At 39.1% G+C, this 17,458-nt stretch overlaps 1 protein-coding gene across 2 annotated transcripts in view; it reads left to right on the forward strand.

Annotated features, from left to right (window-relative positions):
* Positions 1-8,689: 8,689 nt before the first annotated feature.
* IL33 (interleukin 33) overlaps positions 8,690-17,458 on the forward strand; it is a 44,191-nt gene continuing 35,422 nt past the window's right edge. The window contains exon 1 of one of the 2 annotated variants that reach the window (XM_012738231.3): positions 8,690-8,770. The gene's annotated coding sequence lies outside the window, so the exon portion shown is untranslated. The remainder of the gene's footprint in view (positions 8,771-17,458) is intronic. The other variant, XM_012738210.2, reaches the window with a different exon arrangement.

The raw sequence follows: 17,458 nt of genomic DNA on the forward strand, positions 1-17,458 counted from the left end.
TCTCTGCCTGAGAAATCTTTCTCCACCCATGCCGTGAACACACACCAGGCTTTCCACCCCAAAAGTGACCATATTTCAGTGTTCACTTATTATTCTGGCTTAAATAGTAATAATATTATTTTTTCATTCTCAGAAGTTTTACAGTTTAGGTAATAAATTATGTGGTCATTTGAATAAAGTCTGTAAGACTCAATCCTTAGTTCTCCTGCCTTCTGGAGCCACAATTTCATCTGTATTCCACTCAAATAGCTAAAGATTTTCACTTCTGAGTGAAAAGGAGTAACTGTGGCAGTATAGTATTGCCACTGAGAATAGCCAGGAAGGGCAGAAAAGGAGAAAGCTACTGAAAAATTGAGGATGAGGGGTTAAGATTCCAAGGAGAGATTAGCTAACAGTTATACCTACTTTTCATTACACTTAAAAGGGCATTTGCCTACTGTGTGTGCAGCAGGAGACAGGGAATTTGGATTTTTCCAGGGCAGAAGGCTGCTGCTAGGAGACAAAGAATTTGGAAAAAACTCTGATGGAGTTGCAAGGCTGGAGAGACAAAATCGGAGGCTCAAAGGGCCAAGATCCCAGTAAGAACAGAGAGCTGGTACACTGAACCTGCATATAATGAGTTTTTTCCTCAAAACATTTGCCAAATTTTATAGCTGCATGGGGGCAGAGACAAAAAGCAATACAAAAATAAAAATAAAAACCAACAATCCTCTTAAAAGCAGAGCTGAGTTTTAGCAAGTTTTCACTTTTTTGTTTTAGATTATTTTGGCAGTATTACTCTACTGGGGAGATAATAGTATAGTTTAAGATGGAGCTATGGGAAAATTAAATAATTTTTTAAAAAGAATTCATTCAAAAGACACAAGAAAAAAGAGAAAATGAAGCATAAGCCAGAGGGACAAAATAGGAAAAAATAAAGGAAGATAGAAGTAAATCCAAAAATATCAATTATAGGAAATATAAAGAGACTGAATGTTCCAGTTCAAAGACAAATGATTACCAAACTGGCAAAAAAAAAAAAAAAGACATAACTATATACTGTATAGAAGCAACACATTGAGGACTAAACTTTGATCTTTTTCTTTTGCTAAAAACTCCTTCCTAAGGAGGCCTGCTGGGTCAGGCTGACAAACGCTAAATTCCCACTAAGCGGCTTTTGTTAACCAAATAAACCGGTGGTTTACTTCCCAACCTGATTCCCACATAGCATTAACATCACCTAAAAGATAAGAAGCCCCTATCTTAACTCAAGCATCCTAGCAGATGCCTATCTTAACTCAAGCATGCTAGTAGGCGCCTATCATGAATTTAAAGCTTCTTAAAGCATCCTAGCAGGTGCCTATCATAAATTTAAAACATCCTCCTGTCTAGACCTCCCAGGGTGCTCACACCCTTATCTTAAAATAAGCATATCCTTTCTGGCCTTCTAGATAAAGTCTAACTCACTCAGCCAATTGCCAGCCAAAAAGCTTTAAACCCACCTATAACCTGTAACACCCTCCCACCCCCCCACACCCACCCCCACACCCCTGCTTCAAGATGTCCCACCCTTTTTGGGCCAAACCAATGTGTGCCTCTCATGTATTGATTTGTGACTTTGCCTGTAATCCGTCTCTCTGAAAATGTATAAAACCAAACTGTAACCCAGCCACAGCGAGTCCACTTGCCCAAGGCCTCTTGGCAGTGGCTCTGGGTCATGGTCCTCAAATTTGGCTCAGAATAAATCTCTTTAAGATTATTTTACATAGTTTGGCTTTTTTCCATTGACAATGTAGATACATTAACCAAAGAATGTCTGTAGAGCTCTGCTAATAATGGACAAAGTAGACTTTAAAGCATGAAGCATAACTAGAGATAGAGACATTTTGTAATAATGAAGGGTTCAATATACATCATAAAGACACAGTATTCATCCTTTGTAATCTCCCCAGTATTTGCAAGATTCCTCAGTAGGGCATGCTAATATTCCCTTGTTTACTTGTCACCTCTCCCTCCCATTTACTGCTGTGTGGGTGAAGGGAAACTTCCCTTGGCCCTGGAAGGTTCACTGGAAGATCAACTCACAATAGAGCAGATTAATAAGAGAAAGAGATTTATTTTCTATGCGCATGGGGAGAATCTCAGAGTGACTACCCAATATCCCAGTGGGGTCCAGAAATTTATATACTCTCCTTTAAAGGGAAGAGGGAGATGAGGAGAATAGGTAATTCTGTTTAGAGGCAATAAATGATTACTAGGGAGAATGAATAGATACTTGGGAGAATGAATGGGTGGGGGAAAATAGATTGACTCATAAATGACTCTCTTTGGAAATTAATCTGAGAGACAAGTAATATATTTAAAATGATCTCAGCCAGGTCTGGTTACATTCTAGATCTTCTTTCCTGTATATATTGAGATAATAGGAAGGGGAAGAGAAGTGAACTGTTCTTTTTGATGGGTCCATCTGGTTTTATGCAGATAGAAGGAAAGCCCCTTCTAATGCCTGATGATCTCTACAGGCCTTAAATTAAAAATATTCATTATATCTAGGAGTCATTATTTGGCATGAAATTTCCTGAGCTCCTTTGTTGCACACAGCTCAATTCCTGATCAGCTCTGGTCATCTCAGCATCCTGCCTGCTTGCCTTGCTTCTTCAGGGCTTTATCCAAAGGGTGGACACAGCCATCTTCCTTCTTTCCACACAAACACAAAACTGTGGCTTGTAGCAGATTTGTAGCTCAGGTTTGGGAATAATGAAAGGGCATTACAACACAAAAAAGGAAAAACTTTAAACTGTATAACAGACCTCAATTTTCCTCAGTTCCTTGGTTGTTTTTTCCAAAAGGCATTTCATCATAGTCATACCTTTCCCAAGCCCTGATCAGCCATCTGTTGCTATCTCATTATCTCTTTCCCCTGGATTTAACAGCCATAATGTTCTACTTATCCCACAGCATATCAATAAGAAAACTAAAAACTTCCTATTATTTTATTTTACAGAACATTTTTCTAGCCCCTTCATTTTGTCAACCGAAAAGAAGCCAAACTCTGTAAAATAACTTTAAAGAGATTTGTTCTGAGCCAAATTTGAGGACCATGACTCAGAGCCACTCCCAAGAAGCCTTGAGCAAGTAGACTCATTATGGCTGGGTTACAGTTTGATTTTATACATTTTAGGGAGACAGGGGTTACAAGTAAAGTCATAAATCAATATGTGGGAGGCATACATTGGTTTGGTCCAAAAAGGTGGGACTTCTTGAAGTGGGGCTTACAGGTTATAGGTGGATTTAAAGATTCTTTGGCTTGTAATTGGTTAAAGACATGAAGCTTTGTCTAAAGGCCTGGAAGGTTTTAACATAAGGAGCTGTTATCAGAGATAAGCCACCTGACATAGATTTGTTGTGTAAATTGAGGACCTATAGGTCTGTCTTGCATATCCTTAGGCCTGTTACTGGGTTACAGAGATGTCTCCAAGAAGGAAGGGGGCATGATGAGGCATTTCTGACCTCCCTCCTCCTGGCAGACAATTTAGTTTTAGGATATTCCTTTGGCCATGAGGGGGTCCATTCAGTCAGCTGGTGGGGGCAGGGGGTGGGGTGAGTCTTAAAATTTTATTTTAGTTCACAGTTTCAAACTCACCCTTCTAATCTCATGGGTTGGAGATTGTGGGGACTTACAAAAAGAGTACTTTCCACAACACCTTTCTAAGTATAACAGCAGTCTTCCTTCCAATGTATGACCTTAGGATGTAGAAACAGTACAACTCTTAAAAGAGCATCCCTTCATCCCTTTATTTCTATTATTTTTAAAATTTTGAAATATTAACAGGGTGCAAATGTTATTGTTACATGGAGCACTTCTGTAATGCTTGGGTCAGGAATTAGGTCAGGACTATAAGTGTGTCCATCACCAAAATGGTGTTCATTATACCCATTAGGTAGGTTTTTACACCTTCCTTCTTCCCTGCTTCCCCCTGCTTGATTTCCAATGACTTTTACTTCCCTCTGTGCACATGTGTGTGGGATACAAGCTAACCGCTATCTTGGCTTCTGTACCTTAGCTTTTGTAATTCACTTGCTTGCTTGCCACTTAGCCTGACTGAAGCCATGACAGGCTTCTACAAAGTAAGAAAAGAAAACAAACAAACAAGGCCCCAGGGAGGAAACCATAAGGCACTACCTGATAAGGTAGTGCAAAATCCCTGGGACCTAGCCGACCAATCAATAAATCAATACACAGCCAGCGTGATCAGCGCATGAACAGCTTGTATGGGGTATGTGGGGTCCGGGTAGGTCCCAGGTATCAGTTGTAACCAAAAACCTGAGTTGCTCAACAACCAAAAGTATAAAACCTGTGCTAAAACCTTGCCAAAGGTCCTTGTCTAAAGAGACCACCGAGATGGTGCTCTGGGACCTGGACCCTAGCTCGAGCTAGCTTAAATAAACCTCCATTTGTTGTTTACATTGGTGTGAGCTTGTTACTCTGACATTCTGTTCTGGGATACGGAATTCTTGGACACAACACGTGTACCTATCAGTTAGTTCCAATATATCAGAGAGTACATGTGGTGTTTGTTTTTCCAATCTTGAGATACTTCACTTAGGATAATGATGTCTAGTTCCTTCCAGACTGCTGCAAAAGGCATTAATTCATCCTTTTCATGGCTGAGTAGTATTCCATGTTATACATATACCACATTTTGTTAATCCACTCATGAACTGATGGGCACTTGGGTTGATTGCACATGTTTGCAATTATGAATTGTGCTGCAATAAACATTCAAGTGCAGGTGTCTTTTTGATAGAATGACTCATTTTCCTTTGGGTAGTTTGGGGTCACCCCACAGAGGTGACAGTTGCAGCTGGGTGAGGCTATCTAGGCAGAGGTCATGGGTTCCCAGGCTATGGATGTCTACTTGAATGAGGTCCTAGTGTGATGGTGGCTTGCGGCTGGGGGATGATTCTCTGGTGGGGTGTTGGAACTTGCAGCATTTCCACTGGCCCTGTAGCTGTCAGTGATGGAGACTCAGGGGTGGGATCTTGGGCTCCAGGTGGAGCACTGGAATCTCAGTTGTGGTGTCCCAGGGCTGGTGGGAGCTATGGAGCCACAGGGGCAGAGCCTCGGGCTCTGGCATAAGAGCCTCAGAGCCAGGACTGGGGAGGAGCCAGAAGCAGCGCTTTGGAGCAGGGCCGTGCAGGTGGCAGCTGTTCCAACCTGGAGGGTGGAGTCAGGTCCATGCAGGCAGCAGGCTGTTTCCACCTGGAGGGCAGAGGCAGTGCTGAGCAGGCAGTGAGCTGTTTGGACCACAAGGGCAGAGGTATTAGGGAAAGCTTGGCACTTGTTCACAAGGCTGATTCAGAAGAATGAGGACAAGTAGTTGAAGAGAAGGACAGAGATTATTTATTACTTTGTCAGTAAAGGAGGAAAAATGTAGATTATTGTCCCCAAATCCAATTTTTCTCCCTGCTAAATGAAAATACAGAGCTTTTAAGGGGAGGGTTCTCAGGTTCAGGGTATTGTCAATACTGGGTACTGTATTGTCAACTACAGTCGATGGTTCTGATCCTTTCATTTCCAGAATCTGTTGGGATTCCCCCTACACACACACATTAGTCTGTAACCAGGCTGGAGCTGTCCAGGATCTCCTGGACTGCCTCCCAGTCCTCCCTATCTCCTGCAATGCAAAGTACAAAGAAAACACTCTCCTGGCCCTCCCAGCTGCTGGCCTTGGGCAGGGAGGCTGGTTTTAGTGAGAGACAGAAAACACATTTTTTTTTCTATTTTTCAGGACATCCTCTCTGTTACAGAGGCAGAGCTAAGCTGGCAGTGGGCTGCTCTGACTTGGGGCACAGAGCCAGGTCCACACAGGCAGCTAGCTGTTCCACTGTCTCAATGACTACAGATGCCAAGTCATGCATGTGGGGAGTAGTTCCAGTGGCCCAAAGAACACGGAGTTCTCCTTGCCTTCCCAGGACCTGCTGAAGCAATTGCACAAAGTGTCCCAGGTCAGAGCCTGTAGCATCCCATGCAACTCCTCTGCTCAGAACCTGTTATGCTGGTGGGGAGGGGAGCTTGGCTTACAGACACAGGTTAAGGCTCAGAGGAGCCTCCACTTATTCCACTCCTTCCCAAGCCCAGTGGGAGTGATAAAGGCTACTGCTCCAAAGCTGAGTCCATGCCGACCTGGCATCATGCAACTGAGAGCACAGGATGCCATCAGCTGCAAAAACCTGGGATCAGCTGCTGCCAGAACCTTATTGTGCCTGTTGTCCAGTGCAATGCCTCTGCCTGGTCCATCTGTCCAGAGGCATGTGTTGGTGGAGAGAACCCTCTTACAACTCAGGCACAATCTCTGTAGGGTGAGCAGAGCACCCCAACACTCTATCCTCCTAATTTTTCCCACATGTAGATGCCTGCCCATAGATCCCTTTGATCTTGTAGAATGTATGGCCCCATCACCACCTTTTTCACACTGAGTGTCCCATATTGCTTCTCTGTGATTTCATGATATTCCTTCTGAGAAGATCTATCTGTAGGTATGCATCTGCCTGCAATTTACACTCCTTTCCTTAAGAGCAGTGTGCTTGTGAACTGCTTCTAGTCCATCATCTTCTTATCTCCTCCACCCTTTTATGTTCTGCTACAATTATATTTATTACAGATGCCAAAAGAAATGGAGAGAGAGTGAGTAGAAACAAAATTTATCATGAGGTAACAAGAAATGGATCTACAGTGCAGAATTTGGTTTTGCAATAAAAGAAGTATCTTCTGTGAGATTTCTGAGATGAATGGAAAGATGAATAACAATCTTTCCAGATCAGGTATGCTGAGATGCACAGAGCATCTGAGAGCTTTTATTTGTAGATAACTACATATTACTAATATAGAATAGGGGATTGCAAATTCCTATTACAAAGGAATTTGTAAAATAAAACTGATCTCTTACTGAAGGTTGTAAATTAAGAAGCCAATAGCAAAAGTGAAAATATAAATGGTGTCAATGGAAAAGAAGCAAAAATCTATAAAATAATTTAAAGAGGTTTATTCTGAACAAAATTTGAGGACCATGGTCCTGAGCCATGCCAAAGAAGTCTTGAGCAAGCAGACTCACTATAGTTGGGTTACACTTTGGTTTTTTTTTTTTTTTTTTTTGAGACAGAGTCTCACTCTGTTGCCCAGGCTAGAATGCCATGTCATCAGCCTAGCTCACAGCAACCTCAAACTCCTGGGCTCAAGCAATCCTCTGCCTCAGCCTCCCAAGTGGCTATGGGACTACAGGCATGTGCTACCATGCCCAGCTAATTTTTTCTATATATTTTTAGTTGTCCAATTAATTTCTTTCTATTTTTAGTAGAGACAGGGTCTCGCCCTTGCTCAGGCTGGTTTTGAACTCCTGACCTTGAGTGATCCTCCTGCTTCCTCGGCCTCCCAGAGTTCTAGGATTACAGGTGTGAGTCACTGCGCCCAGCCTGCACTTTGGTTTTATACAATATTGGGAGATAGGAATTACCAGTAAAGTCATAAATTAACACATGAAAGACATACATTGGTTTGGCCTGAAAAGGTGGGACATCTCAAAGCAGGGCCTTATAGGTTATAGGTGGGTTTAAACACTCTTTGATTGGTTAAAGAAATGAAGCTTTGTCTAAAGGCTTGGAAAGTTTTAAGTCAAGTCTGTTTATCAGAGACAAGCTACTGGCCATATATTTATTTTGTAAATGGAGGACCTGCTTGTTTGTCTTGTATAGCCTTTTAGGCCTGTTAATGAGTTATAAAGGATATCTACATGAAGGCAGGGGGCATGATGAGGCATGTTTGACCTTTCTTCTCATAGTTATCAACTCAGTAGTAGGGTAATTCCCTTGTGCAAAAGGGGGTCCATTCAGTCAGCCAGTGTGTGTTGTAAGGGAGCCGTAAGATTTTATTTTAGTTTACAATGGCAATGAACAGTGCTGAATTTAACCTTTAGGAGTTCAGCTCTGAAGAGAGCCAAGATGTAAAGTGTAGGGGCAGGGGATGAGTGGGGACTTGGAGATGCACAGGAGAATGGGGTTGCATGGGAGATAATTATGATGTAAGGTGAAAGTAAAATTAAAACTGTAACAGAAGGAATGGCCTGAAGCATGGCAAAAAGATTTTCTGTCTCTTTAAGACTTCCCCCATTCTTTTTGGGATCTGCAGCCTGGCCTGCATCCCTGAAGTAGGTTAAGTCTTTTATTAAAACTTCAAGGTGGTGCCAGCCCTCCAGCTGGGCAGCTGGTGGAGTTCACAGGCTTTGTCTTTGGCAGTGATGAGATGATTAGAATAGTCAACCACAGTAATCGCTTGAACCTGAGAACCCTCCCTTTAAAAGCTCTGTATTTCTGCCTATGTTCAGGAAATTTGGATTTTGAGATGAAAAGGCCTACCATTTTTCCTCCTTTGCAAAGTAAACTCTCTTACCTTCCTCCCCAAACCACTTGTCCTTGTTCTTCTGATTTGGTCCCATGGACAAGTGGCCAAGTATTCAGTAACAAAACTACAGAACATAAAATACATAATTGCTGGATTAAACTTTGAATGTGGAGACAGGGGAGAAGGCAAGGAAGTAGTGAATCTTGGATAACAAGATTGTAACTCTATCAGCTCTTTTCATGAGATTAAAATCCTGCTAAAATCTCACCCACCCAGCTCTCCTTCCAATGCCATTTGGTTCTCTGCCAAACTCAGTGTAATAAAAAGAGTCTGCAGACTCTCTGAACACAGAGCTGCAGCTTTTTAGGGAAGAAATCAAAACGAGATCACAAGGTAAGATTGAAATATTCTGGGAGATTTTTAGTCAGGTTTTACAAAGTAAGATCTTGGGTCCATGGAGAAGTGATTTTTATTTCTGCAAAATAAATGATTAGGCCGATTTGTTATTATGATTGCCAGTAGCATTAAAAATTGATGATAATAGTTGCTACTAATTCATGGTTCCATTTTGCTTTCCTTTGATGATTTGTAAAATTATTAATAAATTGCTAAAACAAATTGTAATAGTCTTTATAGTAAATACTTTCCTCCCCCTCATGAAACTTTATAAAAAGCAAAGTTGACAATTCTACTTCATACTCCTAATGCTTACTTAAGACAAACCTACTTGCAATTGCTTACAAGTAGTCTTCAGTAAAAGAGAGACAAATAGAACTTAGAGGTACCAGCCCCTCAAAAATAAATCTTTTGAAGAAATGAAGAATTTACATTATAGACCCAAATAAGAAACTCAGGCAAAAATCTCAATCAATGGAGGTTTATTAAACCAAAGTTGAGGGCATGCTGGGGGTGGGGCGGGGTGGGGAACATAAGCTGCAGACAGAAAAAATGTGGCTGATTTTTCCACAGGGTAATTTCGAATTTCTAGTATTTAAAGGCCTACCAAAAAAAAGAGTTGGTGGTTGTGGGTAGTGAGAAAAAAATGGTCTCTTGTGAGACCCAGGATGATCTACATTTTACTAAGATAAGGTGAATGTTAGAAGTCCAGAAGGAGATGAAGAAAGCATGAATTATGTAGATGTCCCTGGCTAGGTGGAAGGATGTTTGATCCAGTCTTGTCTCTGTTCTGCTGCCTGTGAAGATCAACTTGTAACTCATGATTAGTGTGGAATCAAACACACTTTAGTTTTAGGAGTTAGGCATAGCCTGTGGACCTAAAGGTACAATTTGCATGTTGTTGCTTATGGGAGGTCAGCAAGAAATATCCTTAAGGAATGATCTCACAGATGCCTGAGGTCTTTAGCTTCCCTTTTGTGTAAGAAGTTGGGGCTGTGGCCCTGAGATTTTTCTTTTCTTTTTACAACATCCTAAATGGATAAATTCAAAAGCTCATTAGTTTTGCTACTAGTCTTCATTTAGAGACTTTCCTTTGAAGATTGTTTTCTTCTCTTTAATCCTTGCTTCCTGCCTCCTGGTAACTTTTACTCCTCACACTTTTCTCTGCCTTATCTTTCCACACGTGAATATATGCCACCAGCCTATTTTAATAAAGAAAATGGCACAAAATCCAGAAGTATGTCTTGTGGCTACACACAAGTCAGAGCCTTGAGCATGAAATTTCTAGCGCTTGGAGTGGCTGGATCTTCCAGACTCCCACTTCCTCCCCTTTGCTGAGCCTCTTCAGCTATGCTATTTCCAATATTCTTACCTATTGCTCCTCACATTTGTCTTTCTAATACTTGATGCTGCTCTTTTGATTTCCTCCCAGAAAATGCACAGCTCTGCATTTAGAAAACTTCAGAATCCTCTATGCTCCAAAGATTAGGGTGCTTGAATTGAATAACACAGCTTGGGTAATGTATTAAACAGTCAAGAACTATTAGCACAAGCATCACTCTCCTCAGCTCACATTGTATATTTTCTACATTCTTCTCTGAAAGGATCTTGGATCTTCTACCAATTTTTGACTAGTTAATTCATAACTGATTTTTCTCAGCAACCTAGATGTTTATCTTTTCCCTGTCACTGTTTAGCTTACAATATCTACTGCCAGAATGTAATTCTTTTCCTTTCCCATTTACAGAGAGGAAAGAATTCTGAGGCAAACTTTCACTTAGGGGCTGAAATAGAGTTGAAAACAAGGGAAGAGACTGAGAAATGGGAACTGCCACTACTGGCCAGGATCTACCAAGGGTTAAAGAAACAGTTTGCAACTAACTCAGAGCTTGTAACCAACTTTGGGACATAAATGGTGAACTTCAACTGTGAAAAGTTCAGCTACATCAAGGAATTAAATTATTACAGAAAAATACTGCAGAGGGGGTCAGCTATGGGAGAAAAAAATATATATACATCAGTATATATACATATATATAGCATGAGGTCTCTTTTGGAGATGAGGTAGCATGAGGTCTCTTTTGGAGATGTGGGTGTGACTATGAGGTCTCTTTTGGAGATGTGGGTGTGATAGCATAAGGTCTCTTTTGGAGATGTGGGTGTGACTATGCCAAAATCAATGTACCTTGCATTCAGTAAGTTGAAATTTTGACAAACATGGGTAAGAATCAAACATGTCAGTTGCAATTCTCCTTCTTTGTTTCTCAATATACGGAAGGGACATTTAGAAACACTAAGACCAAAAATAAACTCCTTGAATAGCAGAGAGAAACTGACCTTAATTCTGACAAGGATGACAATAATAAAATGATGTTGAGTTCAAGGACTTCAGGAAATCATGGTAGAACCTACTCTGTGGGTTCTTTGATGCTGACATCTGCATACAAAAGTAACTTTTAAGGCAACTCAGCCTTACGTGAAGACAGCAATATAGCATAATAGTAAAAAATACTGATTTTTTTAGAGGCAGACAGGCTTAGAAATCCATCATCCATCATTGACTAGCTGTCTGATTTTGGTTCTTACTTAACTTTCCTGAACCTGAATTTTTTTCTGTGGTATAAAATGTGAAAAAACAACCAAAAAAACAACAAAATCCTACTCAAGACAGGTGCTGTGATGCATAAAGCAGGTTAGAAGCAGTCATTGCAGGGAACTTATTAATCACTGACCATTTACTAAATGTGAGACATTTATCTCACATTATCCTGTTTAAGCCTCACAGCACCTCTGTGAAATAAATATTATCTTCTCCATTTATGAAATTGAGAAGGCAAGATTTGGATAAATTGTTCTAACCCAAGATCACAAAGTTAGTAAATTTCAGATCAGAGATTAAAATCCAGGGCCAGATCCTATTAAGAAAAAAGGACTAAGAAGTAAGAATGATTCCAAACTAATTCGTTTAGTGAATCTCTAATCCTCTTTGTGAAACTATTTTTTCAATTCAAAGTTTCCATCATTTTTAAACATAAAAATATTAGTTAGATGACATTAAAACCTTCTACCTATTTTCTTCAGGGCTACATTTACTATTACATGAGGGAAAGAGTCTCTGCTAGCCTGCTAGCCAACATTCTTCCATGTAGTTTCTATTGTCATTCCCACTGCTATTGCCAGAACCAGGAGTCTGTCTACCCACAAACTGGGCTGGGTGCTTTACTTCTAATCAGCACCCAGTCTACATTTAATTCCCTTCCACTTTGAACACCTCATAAATTATGCTTGTCATAATTTTCCCTAGCAATATTAATGCATCTGAGACCTTTTGCTCCTGTAAGAATGTTTTGCTCATATTATTTCCCTTGGAGTTCCTAGTAACGATTCAATATTTCCTTAAAGAATTTAACAGAACTTCATAGCCTGTCTGCTGTGCTCAAATCTCAACCAGTCTAACTTCTTAGCCCCCTGGCTTATCAGTGGCAATCGTTTAAGAAATAATACTTAAGCTATTTATAGTTTCTTGTTAAAGAGGAGATTATAAGCTTTTCCCTACTTTTCTTTCATTTGAGGAATCATTACATCCAAATATGAACTTCCTCAAACTTGAATTTATTAGTTCCAAAATTTATCTTTGCTGAGGTTTTACTTTTCCATTATTTTTATACATATATATTATTTGTCTACATTCTTTAGCAATCCTATTTAACAATACTTAATCAGAGTCAGCGAAACTGCTACATATCGATAAATTATTATTACTAGTATTATTAATTTTCCTTGAGTAGTATTTCATTCTAAACTTTTTAAAAAGTCTCAGCCACAGAAACAGGCACCAACATTCATTCTGATGTAATCGGTGACTATCTTTAGCTTCCTGTTTCTTCTCCCATAAGAAAAAAAGACTGATATTGTTTGACTGTATGTGTGGTATTATTTTTATTAAAGAGTATGCATATTTTTTCTTCACTGACTTACTCAAGAGCCATATGGTTTCTGAAAACATAATCTAAAATTTTCTTTAAAATGTAACATTAAATATAAGAATGTTTAAACAATTCAACCTTTATGATATTATTAAGTCAATGTCTAGAATATATTAGTTGTTTGTCATTTCATTTTAGGATTTAGAAAAAGTCAACGTAGATTACACTTAGACAAAAAATAAAGAGAATCTATATCACTTGACATGCTTTTTTAGCTGCAATAGTGGAATGCAAAATTGAACATGGCTTAAAAAACATAAGGATACTTATTGCTCACTTAACAAGAAGTTAAGAGTTGGGCAGTCCCAGAGTTAGAGCAAAAAGTCAAGCACATCATCAAATATCCAGAGTCTTCCCACCCTTCTACTCTGCCATCCTCAGAGTATCCATGATCCCTCCTTTATGGGAAAAGGTGGTTGGCCCGGTCCTAAGGATCACATCCTTACAGGTGCCAAGAGAGTGGAAGCAAGAGGTGCTTACTCCTCACATGCCTCTTATTTCAAGGGGAAAATTTTCCCAGAAGTCCCAGGCCAAACTCCCCTTGTATCTTATTGGCTAATTCTGGATCACATAATCATTCCTAGACCCATTATTGGCAGATGAAAACAAGATTGACATGAAAGGCATATGTTTCTGCATGGCTAAATTTCTTTGGGGGAAATAAGACATTCATTAGCTGAGAAACAACATTCATCCTAAAGAACTCTCAGAGTCCTCTAATGCCTGCAGAACTCCAACCATTTTTATTTTTAAAGACTTCTTGCCCATGCTTGAGAAGGGTGGCCAAGATCTTCTAAAAGTTACCTTAAGGATTCTGCTTTAGTCTAAAGAACACCTCAAGGCCAGGTGCAGTGGCTCACGCTGTAATCCTAGCACTCTTGAAGGCCAAGGCAGGTGGATTGTTTGAGCTCAGGAGTTCGAGACCAGCCTGAGCAAGAGCAAGACCCCGTCTCTACTAAAAATAGAAAGAAATTAATTGGCCAATTAAAAATAAATAGAAAAAATTAGCCAGGTATGGTGGCACATGCCTGTAGTCCCAGCTACTTGGGAGGCTGAGGCAGGAGGATCGCTTGAGCCCAGGGCTTTGAGGTTGCTGTAAGCTAGACTGATGCCAGGCACTCCAGCTGGGGCAACAAGAGTAAGAGATTCTGTCTCCAGAAGGAAAGGGAAAGGGAAAGGGATAGGAAAAAGGAAAGGAAAAGGAAAGGAAAAGAAAAGAAAAGAATACTTCAAAAATCCCCATTATCGCTTCTTAGCCTTTGGCTAAGTGTAAATTCCCCTGTCAATGGAAAACACCCCAAACTCTGTAAAATTATTTAAAAGAGGTTTATTCTGAGTGGAATATGTGCAACCATAGCCCCTGGAAGGCCACACCCAAGAAGCCTTGAACAAGTGGTCTTGCCAAGGTTGGGTTACAGTTTGGTTTTATACATTTCAGGGAGACATGAATTACACATAAAGTTACATAAAGTGTAATTCGATCAATACATGGAAGGCATATATTGGCTTGGCTTGGAAAGGTAGGACATCTCAAAGTTATAGGACATTACATGTTATAGGTGGGTTTAAAGATACTTTGATTTGTAATTGGTTAAAAGAATGAAACTTTGTCTAAAGGCTTAGAATGTTTTAAGTTAAGATAAGGAAATCTGTTAGAGATGAGCCACCAGATATATACTTTGATATGTATTCAGACTCAAGTGATCTGTTAAGTAAACTGATGACCTGTAGGTATGGTTCAAGCTTTGTCTTTCATAGCGTTAAGTCTGTTAACCAGTTATCCCCAAGAAGGGAAGGGGGCATGACAGACATATCTGACCGCTCTTCTCATGGCCAGCAACTCAGCTTTAGGGTACTTCTGGGCTCTCCTTGGCCAAGAAGGGGTCCATTCTGTCAGCTGGGGAGCTTAAATTTTATTTTAGTTCACACGTCTTTAATTTGATTAATTTTTAACTTTTAAAGCACGGAAAACTTTGTCTTTAATGGGGCATATCAGAAGCACTTATTGAGTACTAAGAGAAAAAGCAACGTATCCGTTTCCTGTCTGACCATTTTCCATTCAACTCAGTTCTTACAACACAAATGTTGACACTCCTTCAATTTTTTTTAAACTATGAAATACAGTGTTTATTTAATTCTATCAATGAGTCTCTTTGACCACCACACTTGAGAGTGTGGAATGCATAAATTTTAAAATCTACTGAAAGTCTCTCTTTTCCTTCACTTAAACAAAAAATGCCAAATTTTATTCATGTGTAACATACAGAAAATTGCACAAATTGTACAGCTTAATGAATTGTCACAAATCAAACATACCCATGTAACCATATAAAGAAATTAGAAGAGTACAAGAATCCCAGAAGCCTCCTCATGCCCCCTTCTAGTCACTACTCTCTACCTCAAGGATAGCCATTATTATGCTTTCTAATATCATATATAACATTTGCCTATAGGTTTTGAACTACATAAAAATGAATTGATCCATTATATACCTTTTTGTATCCTGCCTCTTTCACTCCACATTGTGTTTGTAGGATGCATCTGTGTTGTTGCACATAGTTGTAGCTTTTTTATTTTCATTACTGGTTAGAACTCCTCTAAATGAATGTACCACAATTTATCCATTATAATGTAGATGGACATTTGGGTTGTTTCCTGCTTGTAGATATAAGACCAAGACTGGTGTGAACATTCCCTTGCATGTCTTTTGGTGAACATTTTTATGCTCTTCTATTAGGTATATACCTTCCAGTGGAATTGCTAGGCCAAAGGTTTGCATATATTCAGCTTTAGTGGAAAATGCCACATGTTTTTCCAAAGAGGTTGTAGCAATTTACATTCTCATTGGTCACGTATAAGAATGTTGCAGATCCTTGCCAAGATTTGGTATTTTCTATCTTTTTCATTTAAGCCACTCTGATAGGTGGTTCTCCTTCAACTTTAATGCATGAATTTTTTTTTTTTTTTTTTTTTTTTTTTTACCTTACCTAGAAATACTGTTCTGTCATCTGGGACAAGTTGCATTTTTTCCCCCAGACCAGAGTTAAACTAGCAAACACTATGGAAAAAAATATCTTCCCCAGTTTCTCCAAAATTGTAATTTTGAAGCTGAGGCACTCTTCTGTTTTATCCCAGGTGCAAGGCAACATTAATTAGGAAAGAAAATATTAATAAAACAAAACATATTATATTTGGGTTTCAGAAAAAAATGTTGTTCAGGAACAACTTTTCTAAATGCTTGACTATAATAGAAATTAAAAAAAAATATATCAACCTTTTAGCCCGGGGGTCAAAAAATAAGTTTTTACAAACTTTTGAATATAATATACATTAAGAAAATTTAGTCAAGTTATTGTTGAATCATTATAAAGTAATAATAATCTACTTCCATTCATTTTCTTAATTAAAAAACTGTTCAAATGACATATAACTTAACAAATTATCTGCTTTATGTAATTTATCACAAGCCTCTGATAAACCAGATCATACAGAGGTTCTATATGTGACACCAAAGAACCAAAGGTTGATTGGCTGATTGGTTAGTTAGTTGTGAGTTAGTTTGCCAGTTTGTTTTTTTAGCACAAGGGATAATTCTTATATTCCATTTAGGTGTTGGGAGCCTGAGTATAGAAAGTTCAGACAAAGCAAAATGCATTTGTAGAACTCATCTTTAGTCTTCATAATGTAAATAGCAACACTTTATTAACCAGCAGTGGACTTCCATCCTTAAAGAGAAAAAATATTTTTTTAACATTTTAATTTTTAAATAGAGATGGTACTTTTATCTTCCACCAATGATAAGGTTTGCTATCATCTGGGCTGCTTTTGACTACCTTTTATTGGTCCTAAATTTTAGAGACAAAAGTCCTTCTTTTCCCATTTACATAAACATCTAGCTCATCCTTTCAGAAACTCTTCTTCTTATTATTCCTTGTTTTCTAAAGCTGCATGAAAGTGAAGCCTACTGGGCTCCCAAGAACAATTCCAGAAGTATCTATTGGCATCCCTATGTACTGGCAATACAAGTTAGGCATACTTTCAACTCACTCTAAATATGTATCTGTGGTATCTGGAATATATTTCTTCTTATTAATGTTCTATGTGTTTGAGAAATGTGCCATGACCAAATCAGCCTGCTTCTCTACAAATTAGCCCATTTGAAGATATACATTGCATTCTACTTTGAATTTGAGGCTCAAAATCCAAAGCTTTGCTCTCTGAAAATCTCATGCTTCTCTTGAAAAAACAAACAGCAAATCAGCTAATAGAATTTAGGGTACTTCCCAAAGAACTACCCATGTTAGAATTTGTAATTAAATCATGCAAATCACTTAGGCTTTGGAATCTGGGTACTATTCCCAGAGTCAGCATGACGTTAATGGGCAAGTTCTCATTCCCAATTAAGCAATCTGTTTTGGTTGCACTGTTGCCACTTGCAAATGCTCACATACTTGTTGGCACATATTTGTGAAGAAGTATGTCCAGAAATAATTTTTTAATACACACATGCACATACATGCAATACTATCTTTTCATGAATAAACCAGGATGCTATATTTTGATATATCAGTATTACCTGCCCTTGCAAACTGTCCTCCTTTGTGGATCTAGGTGCAGGCGTCCTCGAATTACGGCCCTCGGGCCACATGTAGGTGTTTTTGCCCGTTTGTTTTTTTTTTAACTTCAAAATAAGATATGT

The sequence above is a fragment of the Microcebus murinus genome, chromosome 12 (assembly GCF_040939455.1).
Source record: "Microcebus murinus isolate Inina chromosome 12, M.murinus_Inina_mat1.0, whole genome shotgun sequence".
In the NCBI taxonomy this organism is placed as follows: domain Eukaryota; kingdom Metazoa; phylum Chordata; class Mammalia; order Primates; family Cheirogaleidae; genus Microcebus; species Microcebus murinus.